The sequence below is a fragment of the Plectropomus leopardus genome, chromosome 10 (assembly GCF_008729295.1).
Source record: "Plectropomus leopardus isolate mb chromosome 10, YSFRI_Pleo_2.0, whole genome shotgun sequence".
Classification (NCBI taxonomy): Eukaryota; Metazoa; Chordata; class Actinopteri; order Perciformes; family Serranidae; genus Plectropomus; species Plectropomus leopardus.
Window position 1 is genome coordinate 6,073,607 of NC_056472.1, and position 19,807 is coordinate 6,093,413.

Consider the following 19,807-nt stretch of genomic DNA (forward strand, 5'->3'; position numbering starts at 1 on the left):
TTATATTTCTATATTCATAGAATATATAGTCATTTTCTTGTCTTTTTTTTTCTTTTTTCTTTTTTTCAGGTAATATTCTTCTAACATATTACCGATTTATTGTTAAGTTGCTTGTTACCCTATTCCCATGTTTTTGAAAGAAATCAAGCCAATTTGCTCAGGCTCTAAGGATTAAACCACACTGGTGCAAAATAGGCTCTACATATTTAACCAGTCTGTTTTTCTTTGGGCCCTCTGCAGGGCAGTGCTTAGATTGAATAGTTTCAAACTGTGATTGTTAGTCCAAATGTTCAGCTGATATTCTCTGATCCAGTTCAAACAGTGCTAACCCTTGACGAACCTTCTTTCGTTATTTCTATTACTACTGCTGCTCAGAGGTCTCTCTGCCTGTTTCTGCCCTTTCAGTTGTCAGTCTGGTTGAACCAACACAAAGCGTTTTGTCCCCCCGGTACAAAACAAATCCTTCATACAAAATAACATCTATTAGTAAAGAGAACTTTCTGCAACCTAAAAGCATGAAAGACCATTCAAAATTCTGACTAGTTCTCTCTGACATCTGACTGCAGCAAAGCTTTTGCTGCAGGCGATTGTAAACTTTTAAACAGTAGAGTACTGAATATCCAGTCTTCTGCCAAGTGGTTGAAGCCCAGATTTATAGGTTAACTTGCAATACACATTTCCTGACAATACGGACTAGAACTTCTAGGTTACATAACAGTATGATGACAGACAACATGAAGCACAAACAGGTTTGCATTGAAGAAAAAAAACCCCAATAAAAAAATACAATACAAGAATATATTCACCCACAGTTATTATTTTAGCATGTGTTTGATGACTGAGGTGCTGACAATGCGCTTTCCAATTTTTTTTTTTTGTCCAAGCACCATAAGCTTGGTGCCTTCTGTCCAATACTATAAAGCATTTTTACTTATATACGCTATCAAATTTATAGCACTGTGTCAGCTATGGGGATTTGTGAGCTGTCAGTGTTTATTAATAGTTTAAAGAAAGCAAACAAACACATTGATCAATCACTCTCAAAAAGTTGAGTAGAAAGAGAAAAAAAATCGATGAAATGCTTCTCTGGCAAATCTGAAATCAAAACCCGTAAAACTGCCAGTCTCATTCACTTGAATCCTCCTTTTGTTTTTATTAAACCTGCAGTCTCTCAAGTTTCTTCCTGCGGGACTCTCGGTTCAACATTTTAGAATTGAGGAGAAGTTAGTTAATTAGTACTTAAAAAAGGACACACTCCTTTCAACATTAAAGTGGTTGCACTCGGTTGATAAATGAGGGCCAAAGTATTCCATTATGCGTTACCCTGCTGTATTGAGTAGTTATCATGAGGGTGCCTGAGGATTTTGTGGGAAATGACATTCAGAGATAGATGTAAAGGGCAGAGAGAGTGCATGGATGTTGAAGGCCTTTCATCAATGGGAGCTGAGTGAGTACTGTATGCAAGATAGTGGTGATATATACAGCTGCAGATCATTTGTCCAAACACCTGTTGAAATTTTAAGATGTGAGACATTGAGAGCGACACATATAGTGATAATCTAGACAAAGTTGGTGTTCCCAGAGATTTTGAGTTCATAATTAAGGGCCAAGCAGCCCTCTTGTTATTGCCAAAGTTCATCCTTCTCCTACGATGACATTTACCTTCCAATGCATGAAAATAAAGCCTAACTTTGCACAAAGGTACAGTCCTATGAAAACTTCCTAAACTAACATTTTGTGCTAATAGTACTAATAGTTGTGTGACAGCAACAATCTTAAGATTAAAAACTTAAAAATTCATAACGAATCTGTCATACATACTACAACTTTGCAACTTTCACCAGCCCCAACTTAGCCAAAATGTTCAAGTGCTTGGCCGTCGTGTGAATTACGAAGTCCATCACTTTGTTTTCTTTGCAAAAACCGTAAAACTTTTGCACAATAGATGCCGGACTTGCTACAGAGCATCTTGAGACTGACCTACAAAAAAAAACAAAAAACAAAAAAAACATCTGTTCAGATTTTTGGAATATTAAAAATTAACCCATAGTGTGACAAAATGTTTTAAGTAAATTCCCACTGTTCATGAAAAAAAGGATAAACTTTTGATGCCATGGTAGAGGTAGTGTTGTATATTTCAGAATCTTAGTATCTCAGTTACTCTCAGTATCTCAAAAACTGAATTTGTGATAATATTGAATTACATCCTTATGTAAACCGTTGCAGTCAATGGAGATAAGAGCATCTTTAAACATTAGTTTGTCACTATCTGAGCAATTCTATGGTGCCTACTGAGCATTGTGTTTTGTGAATAAGAAACACATGATTTCTGAGACATATTTTAAGTTTAAGATGTTTTAAATAGTTCTGGTCCAAGTAGATCTGTTGACCCCCCCCTCTCACCTGTTTCTCATTTGCGTCCTTCATCTGCCTCCTCTAAGCACCCTGACTCACCACTGCAAATTAGCTATAATAATTATTGCTTTGCCCTGCAAGTTCATGGTGCTGTTAATATAGCGCCTATTTCTAATACATCAGCAAAAATCTGACATTGGCATCCACAGGAAGAAAATAAATTTATAGCCAGCAGTGGGAAGTTGCACTTGTCCAGCATGTCCAAAACTGCACAGAAAAAGGAGAAAAGGGAGTTTAGAAAAATAAAAATGACAGAGTGTTGAGTAACTCTGTTTAATTCAAGTCTGAGAGACTGAGCCTACTTTTATTATTTCTTGAGAACAAATGTCCTCGATAACTCAGTTCTTTTCCATCCCTATAATGTAATTTCCATCTCAGCAAAAACAAAGCTGACATGATAAAAATTTCTCCGGTCTATCTCCCGCTGAGGAATAAGGTAGAATAGATTTTCTTTGGCATTTCTCTCAGTGTTAGATGTGTTCAAGTAGCATCTCACAGTATACATTACACTGAATAATGTAGGAGAAAAGACGAGTAAACAACTGTCAATTTAATCACTCCTTCAGCAATGAGTTAAGGTTTCAGACATGTGGTTTTACATAAAACATACACACTTAAGTAGTTAGCAATTTGATTAATTTAATCAACAGTTGTATAAATGCTATAGAAAGTAAACTGTTTGGTGTGTAGCTGGTGGGCAGGCAATCAGCACTTCTTAAAAACGCTTAATGCTGCAATTCTTGTCCCTGTAATAATTGCACGTTGGGAAAACATTAAAGAAAATGGCAGAGGATCACAGCACCGTTCAGCTGAAATTGATTCACCCTGTTTCCCCTCATTAGTGGGAGCCAATCACCCAAAAATCATGATTAAGATACACTGGAAATGAGAAGCTTGAAGTCCTGGGGCCAGGGGTAGGTAACTTGTTATGAGGGAGGGAGGTCTACCGGATTAATTTTCTTAGGCAAGTTTTGACAGCTCGGCAGAAAGTCGACTCCAAAACAAACTCAAAGGAGCAGCCCTCGATAAAGTATTCCAAGTCATGTTTATTTGTACGGGCCAATATAAAATATGACTGGAGGATTTAGAGGCCCGAAACATGAACCCAGCTCAAGGTTTCCAAGACAACAGATAATTACAACAGGGGGGTAATTACAAAGAAAAACAAAAAATTGGATTATCTTCCAACAGGATTATAACAAGACAAGAGGATTATAACAGGTCTAATGTACTAAATCCAATAAAGTTACAAATATGTCTTGTAAAGGGAGTGATGTTTACTGTTCATATTGCAAGAGGTATAGTTCATTTTTGGCAAAAGCTATTTAGAAAATAGAAAGAAATATGTGCAAATAAATGACACTGTGTCAAGAGTTAGAAAGCTCATTTGTGGTGTACCCCAGGGATCAGTGATTGGGCCAAAACTTTTCATACTATACATAAACAATATTTGAACTGATGCTGCATTACCCCTGCAAAAGTTTAAAAGAACTTTTGTATGATCTTGCAAGGGACTTTCTTAAAATTTGATGATCAACAAATTGTCTCTCTATATTAAGAAAACTACAGTAATGGTTTTTGGAAATCACAAAGAAATCAAAATCAAATCAAAAAATCTGTGATACTGAGGTTGAAATTAAGTTTTTGAGATGGCGTTTTAAGGGGATGTGACTGACCATAAATGAACATGGAAACAACATATTGCATTTAAAAGTTAAATTTTCAAAGGCAGTGGCACTCCTGCATAAATCTAGGGATACAAACTGAACTATAAGGCCTTTATATGATTTACTGTTCCTTTTATGTCTCATGGTGTGGAATTTGAAAAGATTACAAATTCTATAGCCATACATATTATTAATAAGTTTGGTTACTATGATCACAACGATGAAAATATTTTATTTAAATCCCAAACTATTTTATGAATTTATATTTTAAAAAATAATGCAAAGAATGTTTTTGCAGGAGAACAAATATGATATGAGAGGTTTTGTAAGTTCACCATACCAAAAGCTAAAAAAAAAGACATTAAAGGAGATGCTGTTGTTCTGTTTATGGGGTTATACTGTGAAACAATTCCAATATAAACTTAAAAATGTATAATTTACTGTTGGATTTCAAAAGAATGGTTTACAACACTATTTTTGAGGATTACAAGTCAATGATTTCCATTAGTCTTGGAAGGCAGCTTAAATTGTTAAGAATGTAGGAAACAAGAATATAGATAAGATATAAGATAATATAAGATATATAAGATTTTGCTTCTGTCTGAGCCTTTTCAGTCACCACTGAATACACAGACTGTTGATTTTGTTTATACAGTTTGTATAAACTGTATAAATATTATGTGTAATGACACATTATGTGTGATGACCAAATAAAAAACTGTACTTTGCTCCAGGTGCAGGTAGGAGGAGGAGAGGTTGGAGCAGTTGTGGAGGGTGTGTTAAATGGATGAGGTCATGTAATAATCTCCATTAAAAATAAAGTTTTGCAGAGATCTTGAACCCCTTTCTTCCCTCTAGGCTCTAAAGCATGAGTTTCCTGATAAGAAAACACCATCATGCGGGTAGAAGCACAGATCCACAACGCAACATGCTGGAAGTGGTAGATAAGAGACGTGGGACACACAGATTGTGCCGGGCTGGCTCCGACCCATCTTACTTCCTGAGGGGCAGCACTGTGCCTGCACTGGGCAGATGTCAGGCGCTGTGTGTAGAGAGTACAAGCTTGCCAGTACGTCTCAAAACCTGCAGCGTCCTGACCTACACGGAGAAGCTACACATAGTCAGAATTCATCAGTTTTGAGACATTTGAAAAAGAGGGTTGCTCAAAATAACAAGCAGAGACTTTGAGACTCCTAGGCTTTCTAAATAGCTCATTCTTCATGGTACATTAGCGCTCTTACAGCATCAAAATGACAAAGGGGACAGATTATGTATATGTGCTTTAAATACACCACAGTGAATTGCACTGTATATCAAGAGCAGCTCTTGAGGAATTTTGTACTGGAGATTTTCAACCTAATAAAATTTCATTATATATGTAATTTTTTATAACCTGAATCTTGTTTCATTCCTTTTAAATCGATCTGTTACTCATTTTGGTTATGACAACATTTTTCACTGGATTTATGACAGACATTTGGAGACACATTGGCTGGATGCACTTTCATTCAATGCACTTCGGAAGCAACTCCTGTGGAAGAAGCAATAGTAGCAGTCAGACTTTAAACTATGAGCCCTTATTTAAAATTAAAAACTGAGGTGACAAAAACTCAAAGGGCAGCAGCTGCTGTGAGTACAATAGGCCTGGGTTTTTTAAATGAATGGCACTTAAGAAATATTCTGCAAAGACCACAAGGTAGCTGCACTGGAGCTTTCAAACATGGACAACATGGAGAAATCCTTACAAGTGAACTGGTAGAAACGAAATCTCCGAAGCACTGTGACCTTGACCATGGATCTTGGACTACCAGATTCTCATTAGTTCATTCTTGAGTCCAAATGGACTTTTGTGCCAAAGTTGAGGAAACTTCCTCAAGTTTTTCTTGAGATATTGCATTCACAAGAATGAGACAAATGCAAGGTCCTGGTGATCTTGACCTTTGACCATCAAAATCACCAAAATCTTGTCAGCTTATCCTAGAGTCAACTCAAACGTTTAAGCCACATTTAAAGAAACTCCTTCCAGGTGTTCTTGAGATATCGCGTTCACAAGAATGTGCCAGACAGACAGTAAGACAACCCAAAAAACATAATACCTCCAGTATGTGCTTTTGCTGATGTGGAGGCATAAAAAGGACAAAGTTGTTTCCAAGACTTGATTTAGAATATTACAAGCAGTTCTTAAAATATATCTATAATCCAATGACAATTTAGCCATCCGAGGGAGATAGATATGAAGAGTTTGATAAAAAAGTATGCAGGGCTCTTGAAAAAGAAATGGACTTTCAGTCATCAGATTACAGAAGAAGGTAATGGAGCTGGAGCCAAAGATGAATGAGGCAAAGGAGGAGATGACACATGAAGGACCTGTGGGTCAGAAGAGAGACCCCAAGGAATGGATCCCCTGTCCCCCTGAGAGATGCGCACGAGCAGGCACCGCGCTCTGGTAACTCATGTCATATTCCAGCCTGTCTTTACTGTCATGGTCACAGTCTCAAAGGAGGCCACAATCAAGGTGTGAGACTATGAGGCCAGGGACTTTGAGCAAACCCTGGAGGGCCACACAGACTCCTTGCAGGACAGTTCCTTTGATCAGACAGGAAAGCTGATGGATTCATGTTCAGCTGGCATGAGTGTCAAACTTTGGGACTTGCAGGGGTTTAAGCACATCTGAAGAGTGCATGTCAACGGTCACAATTTGTTGTCCGTCGCCATCATGCGAAATGATGACCATGTTGTGTAATAATCACACAAACCATTGGGTGACATCACAATGTCAATTATTTTGTACAGTCGATAGCCACAAAGCATGGAATCTGGTACAGAATTGAGATATCAAAATCTGTTTTGTGATTTGGCCTGGTAGGTACTGATAGTATGGGAACCAGGTCCATAAAGGCACGGGATTTCAGTAACCGACCCTACTAAATGGACCTTCTGGTGGTGTTCGATACACTGTGCAGTTACGGCACTCATATGTGAGCATGTGTATGCTCAACAGCCATTTTCCATGTACAGCAATTATCTGCATGCATTACTCCATATAAATCTAAAATCCTACAGACATATATTATAAACATGCACCATATCCAAGACGTGGTCTGGGAGGAAACTCATGCATCAGAAACATGCTACGTCTATTGACTGACACATTTTTTTTATTTTTTATTACTGTATTGGGGTTTCAAATAATTTTTGTTTACTTTTATTTGTCCGTGTCCCCAGAGCCCAGCAATAAAGCCGTTGAGTAAAATATTCCCAGAAAGATTGCAAAAACTTCTAAAATGAGATCCTGGAGGTGAAAAACTATATTTTCATCACCTTGGTTGGAGCTGCGAGGCAGGCGTCCCTCAGTGTATATGCACATAGGGAGGAGAAAATTGAGTTGGACATGTAATGAATAAAAGAAGGACTGAATAAATCTACTGAAAAGCTGAGGAATATAAGAGCTGCAAACACTGTTTGCGCTCATGTCATAGACAGCATCTTAGGAGATTTGAAACTTTGCCAGCAACACACACACACACACACACACACACACACACACTCACACATACACTAAAGAGAATTTCAATGCAGCACAACTCTACTTTATCATCTTTTGTGTGCTTTAGAAGAAAAGTGAACTTAAAGCAGCTTTAATGTACAACCTGACCCAGTTCAAACACTAACTGATATTCCATGTCAACTTCAGTCAAGCTAAGTTGAACTGTGGCTCCATGCAAACGAAGCAGAATTAATCAGTTTCTCACCCCTGTGTGCACACAGCAAGACCATTCGCTGACAAGCAAATCCAACAAGGGGATTTGTATTATTGATAAAACATTACCAGCGCACCTTCTTGGAATAAATATAGAAGCACTCAACATCTCCGGTGCTGCTGAGCCAGGCTTACTGCGCACAATAAAACGTTTTTTTTTTTTACTTCAAAGTGTGTAAGTGATTTCTATTGTTTTCTCATGTGGTTTAAGGGTTTCCACTGACAACACATACCCCCAGCTGAGCATTACACTCAAAGCTGAGGAGAGCTTTTCTCCCTTTGTCATAGTGTTGACACTTACTCTGGCAGCTACCTGAGCAGTCGAACCAGCAGACGAGGCTTTCAAGTCACAGTAGTTCTGGTGCAAAAACAAGCGTTTGTAAATGTTTCAACTGGCAGGTATTGCAAGTAAATGGTGAGATTGATAAAGAGTGGTTTCTGTGTGTCAGTGACCCTATGGCTGCCAGTTTACCCATGTGGACATAATAAACATTCTTAGCCAGTAATGTTGTTTAATGTTATCCCTTGGGACCCATAGCTGTTTTTTAGAGTTGGTTCTCAATTTTTTTAAATTTATTTTTTCCCCAAAATATGTTGTGTTAGATGTTATATGGTGACAATTACTGAAAAATTCATGTATTCTGAAAATTTGAATCTGAAAATTAAGCATTAAAGTCTCAAGTCTGAAAACTTTATTTTAAAAAGCCCTAAAATGTAAATGTATCTTTACATACTGGCTATGTATCTTGACCTTTGATCACCAAATTCTAAACATTCTGGAGTCCAAGTGGACATTTGTGCCAACTTAATTCCCTAAAGGCTATTTTGAGATATCGTGTTCACAAAATGGGACTCAGGGTCGACGTGACCTATGTATGACCTTTAACCCCTAAATTCTAATCAGTTCCTCCTTGACTCAAAGTGGATGTTTGTACCAAATTTGAAGAAATTCCCTCAAGGTGTTCTTGAGATATCACATTCAGGAGAATGTGACAGATGCAAAGTCAAGGTGACCTTGATCGCTGACCTTTATCCACCAAAATCTGATCAGTTTATCCTCGAGTCCAAGTTGGCGTTTGGACCAAATTCGAAAAAAAATCTTTAAAGGCATTCTTGAGCTATTGCATTCACAAAAAGCTGACAGAGGAGGTCACAATGACCTTGATTTGACCAAGGATCTTCACCTTAACCTTCATCATTGAGTCTAAGTGAACATTTGTTGCCATGGCTGTCACTGACATGGAGGCATAAAAAATTTAAATAAGCTATTGCACAAATTTAACACTTTAACATTTTGAGAGAGATGTTTATTCTCTTTCTCTCTGATAAGAGTTTTTATGTTTTCCTTTGACAAAATAATACTATGAAGAAAATAGGATCTCATTTTGCACTATTTAGAAAAAAGCAATTCCCCAGAATGACAAAACATTATCGGGTCATCATCTTTATGAGTCAATACAGCATCTACTGTCACCGCAGACATTGCAACCTAAGATAACTTCAATGTCTACGGTAATATCCTACATAATTGAGAATTTGGGTACATTTTTTGAAACCTAAAAATAAGGCTATTGTCTTCCGGTGATCCTTGGGGACCTCCGTGCTGTGCAGCGAACACTGCCGCCTTAGCACACAGAGCTTCAGAGAGCCGGGGATGTGTGCTCGTGGGCGGGTGACTCTCAGTGGTTTTTGTGATATAAGAGAAACTTTCAAAATAAGTTAAGTCACGCAACACTACTTTTTCTATGATTTCAGCACATTTGTAATTTACAGCATAGCATTATCAGGGAAAATAATAACAGTGAGTTGACTGTGTCCTTTTAATTTTTTTAAGACTCATTGCAGCTACAGCTAAGTGCATATATCCAGTGTATATTCAGAGCACAGAAACGTGACTGACTGCTGATTGGTTTAGGATATGGTTATTCTGTCTGATTATGAGGCTAATGAAATCCATCCATAATGTTATTCTCCATGTAGGTGCTAACAGCTGAAGGCTCAGGCCTCTGTTGAGCTCCAGCTGGATTTTGAGACTTTAGCTGAGGCATTTTTGGGCTCCCAAAGTTTCTTGAGTGAGCCCAGTTCTTATTCAGAAGACTGGCTGTAAGAAGTTTTAGTCCTCTTTTTGGTGCTTGCAAAGAAAACGTGAACATGCATTTATCTGGAGTAGATTAGATGACCATGATGTCATCCCCGCTGCTCTTTTTTTTTTTAAGAGTGGGTGATGAGTTTATTCAGAATGCCACAGGCAGAGTTTAACAAAAAGGAAAAGTATATATTTCAGGATGTCAAACCTGGCTTCGGATGACTGCATTAGCTGCCAGGTAATTTTAGAATTAATTACTAAATTGGACCCAAAATGTTCCAAAAAGCCCTGCATGGCCTTGCATCACAGTAACAAAGAACCATTGATAGAAACACTAACCCCTTTGACCTTGTGGTACAGGACTGTTGGATGCTGCTTTTATCTTTTATGATCCTTGTTATTGGTATACTCTTCTAGATTTGATGTGTATGATATTCATTAAATGTGTGTAAATGGGCTCAAATTTAGTGTACAAAATTAGTGTAAAATCAACTAAAGCAGAACAAAACTTAACATTTTCTTTATTCTTCAAAACATTCCATTAACTTTGTTTTCTGCTGGATGTGCTATTTCATTCCGTTTGGTTGTTTTAATTAGCACAAAATAAAAAAAAATGCACGAGCACAGGATGTTCTTTTCTTTGCTTTTCTGTGCAGTGGTTTCCTTTAAACTAAATGTAGATAAAGATGTTCTTTTTAACTAAACAGATTGAAAGCAGCACACTTAGGCTGCTGCTAGACTTTGTCTGCTTTTTAGTCAAAATCTCTCTTTCCCCACACGTCTCCTGGGGCCCAGTTGCCAATCCGGCACCACAGGGGTTCTACTCTGGTCATCCCCGCTTCCTGGCTGTGTAGCTAGTGTCCCGAAAAATACTCTCATCTAAACTCAGAGTATTCCTTTGCAGCACTCAGTCCCAGCCTTACATTTGTGATGTTATACTCACTACAGGTTTGTTCTGACAACCCCAACACCAAAAAAGATAGGATGCTGTGTAAAACATCATTAATATAAAGAATGCAATGACTTGCAATGCTTATTTGAACTGTATTCAGTTGAATACACTACAAAGACAATATTTTCAATGTTTAAACCGATAAACTTGTTGGTGTTTTTTCATAAATATACAGACTGCAACACGTTATAAAAAAGGTTGGAACAGGAGCAACAAAAGATTGTGAAAGTTGTGGGATACTTCAAAAAAGCACCTGTTTGGAACAGGGAAACAGGTTTTTGGTGCAGATGATAGTTTCGTGATTGGGTATGAAAGGCGCATTCTTGAAAGGCTCAGCTGTTTATGAACAAAGATGGTCACTGTGAAAACTATGAAGGCAAACAGTTCAGCAGTTTGAGAGCAGCTTTTCTCTACACACAACTGCAAGAATTTTTTAAAACTTTTTTAAGTTCTATCATTTTTTGAAATGATAAAAATGTAGGGATTTTTATCATTTACAATCCACAACATCATCAAAAGATTCAGAGAATCCAGTGGAATCTCTGCACATTAGGAGCAAGACTGGCAACGAATACTGAATGAATGCCTGTGACCTTTGACCCCTCAGGCAAAATTGCATTAAATCCCAACATGACTTTATAAAGCAGAGGTTCTCAAACTTAATATTCGAAGGTCCAAATTTAGTTTCTATTCAAGGCTAAAGGTCCGGAACGATTAGTGATAAGCAAATGACTTTTATTAAACTTGCTTTTATAACTGAATTTTCTCTGACATCTCCTGTATCTCTTTTCCCTCAAACAGAGACTCAATTACCTCATTTAAACACTGCCATCAGAAAAGGATTATTTTTTCGAAGACAGGCTTCAGTAGCTCTCTCTTACTGTGTCATTTCACAAACAACTTGTTTGATGATTTATAGGAAGATTTTAACTGTCGAAGTTTGGTTGTCCTCACCTCTGTATTCTGAGGATGTTGCTTTTCAAAATGTCTTTGCTTTGTGTCAGAGTGGCGTTTAACATTTCCACTCTTTACAACTCCAACTGTGCAAATCAAGCACATGGGCTTTGTGCTGGATCTCTGTCCACTCGTCTTAAAAAAACTCTGGTGTCTTGGTCAGCTTTTCTTTTCTTTCCACATTCGGAAAGTGACATCCTCAACGCATTGGCCATGTAATTCACACTGACAGAAAACGCTGAAGTCTCACTTTCTCGTGACTGCAGAACAAAATGTGAATATCCGTAAGCCGTTCACTAAATTGCTAATTTTGAACAGACGCCTGTTTGCCGACCCTTGAACTGTGATATGTGATGACTTTAATCTTGGGCAGGGATTTTTGAAATGATCTCCAAAGAGACTATATTGTACAAAACCAATAATTTATTAATAGTCGGAACCATTACATAACACTGTATTATTGCATTCCTTTCACAAGGTGTGGGCTGGGTCCAGATTGCCGTCTGGTCCCGATCTGGACCAGAGTCCAGACTTTGAGAACATCTGGTATAAAGGATACTCTTACATGGGCTCAGGAATACTTTGGAAAACTACTTTCATTAAACAATGCACCTGTTTGTCTGTGTCTGTCAGCTGCATGTACAAATGAAGGTTGAGACTCTACCATGCAAAGTGAAAGCCATATTTCAACAACACAAACAGTGCCCAGTAGTGCCTACTTTTCCGGGCCAGTACACATCTGGCCTGACACAAAGTTGAAAAGAGGGCTGTCGTCTGACAAGTCCACAATTTACACTGTTATTGGAAATCATGGGCTAAAGAGGAAAAGGATGATCTATATCCAGGCTGAAGAGGAAAAGGACAATCTATATTGTTACCAACTCAAAGTTCAAAACCCAACATCCAGAATGGTATTAGGGTGCATTAATGTCCATGGCATTATAGGTAACTTTCACATCTGTGAAGGCACCATGAGTGTACACACACATTTTGGAGCAACATACGCTGCCATCAAGACAATGTCTTGTTGCTGCTTATTTCAGCAAGACAACGACAAATTCCATTCTGCACATGTTAAAAAAGTGTGGCATTGCAGTTAAAGAGCAGGTACTTAAGTGGCTTGGCCTGTCTCTCTGATCTGTCTCCCTGACCTGAGTCTGAACTTGGTCAACTAAAGTCTCATATCAAGCAAGAGTAGGAAAGAATTTTCAAAACTTTAAAAATGAGTGTCCTCAGTTCCCAAATGCTTACAGAGAAAAGGAAAAGTAATGTAACACAATGATAAGCATGCCCCTCTCCCACCTTTTTTTGGTACATGATGCAGGCATCAAATTCAGAATGAGTGTACATTTTACAAAAAAAAACAATAAAGTTTAGCAGTTTGAACATTAAATGTCTTGTCTTGTACTGTATTAAATTGAGTACAGGTAATAAAAAAAAGACTTTAAAACAACAGCACTCTATATTTATTTATGTTTTACAAAAGGTAGCAACTTTTTGGGAAATGGAGTTATATTTTATTGGACAGATTTAACTGAAAAGAGTAATATGGTCCAGCGAGAGAGTCAGGCTTCTTTTATGGCTGCAGTGTCTAAATATTGTGCAGTATAAAAGAAGTATTTTTGATCAGTCCATTTATTTAAAACATATGCAAGGATATTGATGCCAAAGTGAGGAGTCGTACATGCTTGCTTATGCCTTTGAGGAAGCCCTCCAGGAAAAATGAAGAAATTGTTTTAAACAGCCTTCATGTTGAGGTCACCGAAGCATAGATCACTAAAGTATATATATTCCTTACTTTCTCTTCAAGAAATCAAAAATGAGTTCTTTCAACTCCAGTGATATAAACTTGTCAGAAAAGTGAGAAATACACTTGAGGGAGTTGAATCAGCAAAGTGTCACAGAGAGGCTAAGCTGCATTTTTAACACCCTCACATTATTCACTCAGAAGATATCCACTGACACTTACTGGCTCTTCTTGAGGTAAAACTAAGCCGCGCCTTTTACTCCGAATGTTCTACATCTATTCTGGGAAAAGTTGACCTTTCAATCTGTTGACCTTTGGAAGTGTCAAGGCAGCTGTGATGTGTTGACAGCCGACTTCAGCTCTGATTTTGAATTTGATGGGAACATGTTAAACAACAGGTCTAAGACACTGTGACAGGGAATCATCAGTTTTCATTAACTTTATTGCCGACTGGGGGAGAGAGCAGGGCGGTTTTAAGTGTGCCGCTCTAAAGATAGATGACAATGGGAAACTATGCTGAGCAACCCCATTACTGTAAAATACAGAGGCGACTCAAGTGTTTGGAAACTCAAAAGTGGAACGAAGGAAGATGCTAAATTGGATTACAGTCACCTGAAAACAGAGCTTGATGATGGTGACACTGCCTGGAAGTAGGAGTGGGCGATTTAACCTGAAATCCATATCACAATTCATTGTTACATTGGAAAACCATTTCTTTTTATAGTTGTCTGTACAGTCAAGATTATTTGTCCTTTCAGTGTATAAAATCTTATTACAGAACATTAAAAAGGAAATCAATGACTATAACTGCAAGTAACAGTAGTCAGTAGTTAGGGAGCCCTTTAGACATTTGTATTCTATATTAATGCTGCTGTATATATACATCTCTGGTTTGTCATTGAAGTGTGTTTTACACACAGACTGGATTCTCAAAACAGGGTGAGGAGATGGCTTAATTATATTGTAACGTCCCTAAATAAACAGGCAGTGAGACGTGGTGACTGGTTAAAAGTATTTTCAGTGACTTACTGATTACCAGTTAATGCCTAACCAATGGACAATTTACCACTGAAAGAAAAAAAAGGGTGATGACGGTCATGACCTCGGCCGAGCCCCGTGACTGCAGACTGCAGTGTAGTGTTGCAGTTACCGTCACTCCCCTATGTGATGAAACAAGGAGCAAATATAATGTCATTATAATAGGACTGTGATATGAGACTAGATATTACTTTCGATTTTGGATATCGTAATATTGTAACTGTGCCTTTTCCTGGTTTTAAAGGCTGCATTACAGTAAAGTGATTTTTCTAAACTTCTGACTGTCAGTCATTGTTAGTCACACTTCGTCATTACATCTGTATTAGTCAAGTCAAACAAGTCAATTGTATTTATAAAGCCCATTATCACAAATTACAATTTGCCTCAAATGGCTTTACAGCATACGACATCCCTCTGTCCTAAGACCCTCACATCAACTAAGGAAACCCCCCCCCACAGCATCAGCACAACAATGACCACGATCCCAGCTTAACCGCAGTCCAGAACACAGCATCAGTGCAACCATTATCGATGATTATCAAAAATCTTATTGTGTGAATTTGTGAAAGCACTAATAGTCAACCCTACAATACGGTCACAATATTAATGTCAAGGTATTTGGTCAAAAATATAATGATATTTGATTTTCTTCATATCGCCCAACCTGTTGTATACTATATCGTAACAATATTCTAAAAAGTTCAATAACATATTTGTTGCTTCCATCATGTTATTCCATCAGGGGAAGGGAGAGGTTATGGAGCTCAATTCAACACTTAAGAAAGAGACTGCTGTCGTGGTTAACTGTGGAATTTTCTGCCTTAACTTTTGTCTTTTCCATGCACTTGAGATTCTATGTGACATGACAATGATTTATGAGATGGAACAAAATTGTCGGCATTTCCTCTTAAAACTGAATTTATCTTTAGACATCTAATTTAAGTCTTTTGTGTATTTGGTTCCTTGAACTCTGAATGTGTCTAACTCGGCACCTTTTTTCCCTTAAAACCACCCTGCAAATTCTTTGTCATTTAACTCGTTTTACTCTATTCGGGGTAGACTCGGCACTAAAGTCTAATTACATTTAACTGCTAGGGTGGAACAATGCAGACTCAACTTTTCTCTGAATGACCGCACACAAAAGAACAAGCAGACTTTGACTGACAGTGATGGTAGTGTTTACGTCACTGTACGTTCAGCTGCATTAAAATGGATGGCTAGCCTTTCTTAGAGAATTTACGACATCATTTAAATTGTGCTGTTGAGACATTCACATTATCAGCCTCAGTATATTTCAGCACAGTACTACATAAAAGACATATGAAGTGAACTTCACTGGAGTGGATTCCAGTCACACAAAGAAAGGCAGACCCCATGCCAACTTTAAAGTTCAATGCATGTGTGGGCCAGTGGCCAAAACAATCTGCCAAGGGGCTATCCTTCTCTGTCAGTGTACAGAGGAGTTGTGACAGGAAAAAGCCTTGAGGGTAACTAAGCAAGCGAGACACATCTTCAGACTTCTTCCAGCTCATCTTGATTTAGTAGTTCAACTCAGAGGTCAAGATTCCACAGCTCTCTGAGGAGGAGCTCAAACTCTCTGTGGGGCAGAATCTGAGCATTTAAACCAAATGAAAAACATGTTTTCCAATGCTGAACGAGTCATTAAGCTTTGGAAACAAATGTTATCTCTTGCATATAGATTATATGTCATGCATGCAAGTATTATCTGTGTGGGTCCACCACAGCACATAATTCATTATGATATATAGTATTTATCACTCTCCAGACAGGTTTGTACAGAACATCTGTCCCACTAAAAGTGCACAGTAGCTCTGATCAGAAAGCTAAAAAAAAAAAATGTTGTGCCCTTGCACAACATGTAACCTCCCTGCTGGGCTGTTCAGGTGAGCAGCTACTTAAACGTGCTTGTCAATCAACACTTGACAACAAAAGCAGCAATATATTTTGTTTTTTGCACAAAATGTCATGGTATAATGAGAGAAATATTCAAGAAATCATCATAAAACAGGTCTGCATTTCATGAGGTGAGACACTCAGAGCCACAGCCCAGTTGTCAGAAGAACTTGAAGGGGATGGTGTGTAACCAAGGCCAGACCCCTGAAGACTACTGTTCAAGGCAAGCAAAAAACAAACCCAGTTGTGACTTTAACAATTCATTGCTGTTTTTCCAGCAAGGACAGTTCGACAAAAAGTGGTTGTTTTTTTTACAGACATTACTGCATTTATTGCAAGGATAGTAGGACGAAAAAGGGGTTGTTTTGTACAGAGACCCTGCTGCATTTCCTGCCAGGATAGTGGAACAAACTGCCACTTCTGGCATGATATCCGGTTGGGTTTTTTTTGAGAAACGATTACTGCATTTCTTGCTCAGACAGTGGCACAAAACGCGGCTATTTTTACAGAGACATTGCTACACTTCATGCTGGGACTGCTGCAGGAAACAGTTGGGGTTTTTTTGGCAAGAAACTGCTGCATTTCCAGCAGGGATTTTGCCCCCCAAACAGGGTACTTTAAGCCATGCACTAATCATAGCATTGTTAAGTTTCAGCACATCTGCTACATAACTAAAATTGTAACTAATTGGTGGTTTGCAAAAACATACTTTGCCAAAATGTTTCTGGGTATTGGGTTCAACATCAACATGACTTCTTAATATCACATTGTTGGTAGGTATGTGGTAGATGAAAAATAACTGAATGTGTTTCAAATGAATAATTTACTTTGAGTTTTAAACTACCTCCTTTTTAAAAAATGGCAATGTCAAATATAAAACCGTCTTACCTTTGTTAGTCTACTACAGTGTTGTGCTCTTTGACAGTGCTACAATACATATTCATCCCTCATCATTTAGAGACCGAGATGAATAGGCCATTGGGATTTAAAAAAGGACAGATAACGGTGACACTTTTACAAGGATGGTGCTGTCTGAATCAATGCAAAGCTTTATGAAATAAGTTTCAGGTCAATACACTCCATTGCCTTTTAAACTCAGTTACTAACACCAGACTTAGTGAGCTCCAGATTTTTCAGCTCATAGCCTCTGATGAAAGACAAGATACTGTAACTGTGCCACAGTTCATAGACTGGCTTCACCACATTTCTACACTAAATATGTCATCGCTGACCCTAAGCCCAAACAAGGGCTCCAGGGAATGTGGCCTTGCTTTGTCCCAATGTGTGGGACATAATGACTGTGCACTTCAAATACCTCAATACCTCATTATCCACTGCAGACTTGTTAATGTTTGGGGGAATATTCAGAAGAGTCTGTGTTCTGTTTAAATAAACAAAAGCAGATTTTTTTTAAAAAGAAATTAGTATGCTCTTTTGGTTCTGGCATGTGCTATTCATTTTGTGACTGTGTTGGGATTCTTATTTGGTATATTTTAAAGTGAATATATGTCAACAGCTCATATGATTAGTCAGGCTATTACATTAATTTTCCCAGCAAATATTTAGCAAATATTTCAGTTTGTTAATTTGTTAATCTGCTGCTTTTAACGTTTTATATGACAGTGAAATTAATATCTTTGTGTTTTTGGATTGTTGGTTGGGAAAAAATAAATAGAATTTGAAAACTTGGGCTTAAGAATTTTTTTTTTTTTCAGTTTTCTGGCATTTAAAGCAACTGAGAAAATAATCAGCAAATGAATTGGTAATAAAGTTTTTAGTCATTATATAATTTGGTTCACATGATAGGCAACCCCAAACAAATAAGGGTTGAAATCTGTGAATGGGACCATATCCAATGTTATCATGGATTGCAATACACTAGAATATCCACTTGTATGCCCTTCGTTAAAGAGTAAAGTTGTGCTTCACATTTATGTGTGTGAAAACAGGGATTCATACACATAAGTTCAGAATCTGACCAAATGTCTTCTCTTCTGTTCCTGAGATTTGAAGTCAAGTAATGGCCCAAAAAGTGTTTTTCCAGAATGTAATGATGTCACAGTTAAATTGATCTATGACCTTCATGATATTTTCATTATTTCATATTTTTATCCTATTAGACATTTGTGTTACATTTCCTTGTAATTAGTGTATAAATTCCTGAGTTATGGACAAAAACATGTTTTGTGAGGTCACAGTGACCCTAACATTTGACAACCAAATTCTAATCAGTTTATCTTTGTCTCACAGGGGACGTTTGTGCCATGTTTGAGGAAACTCCATCAAGGCTTTCTCAAGATATCGTGTTCACAAGAGTAAGATAAATGTAAGGTTATAGTGACCTTGAACTTTGACCACCAAATTCTAGTAAGTTCATTGTTAAGACTAACTGGACATTTGTGTCAAATTTGAAGAAGTTCCTTCAGGGTGTTGTTGGAATATTGCATTTATGAGTATGAGACAGATGAGGTCACAGTGACCTTGACATCTGAACACCAAAATCTAATCAGTTCATACTTGAGTCCAAGTAAACGTTGAGCCATATTTGAGAAAAGAAATCCCTCATGGTGTTCTTGAGTCATCAGGTTCATGAGAATAAGATGGATGCAAGGTCACAATCACCTTGACCTATGACCACCAAAATCTTATCACTTCATTGTCAATTCCAAGAGGACGTTTGTGCCAAATTTGAAAAAAATTGCCTCCGGCAATCTTGGAGGATCACATTCACAAAAATTAGACTTATGGATGCAAAGCTGTCCAGATGGACGAACGGAAAACCTGAAAACATAATGCTTCCAGCCATTAACACATGCATTAAGTTTATTATGGTGATTGGTGATAATAGCAGCACCCAAAGAGACTGCTGGGCAACCAACAATAAAAGAGACTTTGCAAAAGTGGGCTGCATACCAGCTTTAAAGAAAGCAGAACACCTTAATCAAGCACTGGCATTTTTCATGTCAAAAGATACGATGCCATTTCAAATAGTTCAACAGCCTGGCTTTTAAAGATTGTTTGTTTTTATCAAAAAGTACTCATCTGTCTGTGATGTAGTGCAAAATTTGTTTTTTAACAAAATGTAAGGTCAAGTGATTCTAAAACTGTTTGTGCAATTATAAGAGTTTTACACATACTTTGATTATTAGCGTGACAATATCATGAACTGCAAACATTTGGCCAGGATAATCATGACATTAAATTTTCATATAGTCCCATGCCTCAAACTCACCACCATTTAGGACCATTCTTTGTCTTCAGGACTAAAAGAAAA

The 19,807-nt window shown here is 37.7% G+C and overlaps 1 protein-coding gene across 4 annotated transcripts in view; it reads right to left on the minus strand.

The window, feature by feature from the left end:
* The window catches only part of gulp1a (GULP PTB domain containing engulfment adaptor 1a), a 113,761-nt gene that overhangs the window by 73,244 nt on the left and 20,710 nt on the right, over positions 1 to 19,807 (minus strand). The window lies entirely within an intron of this gene.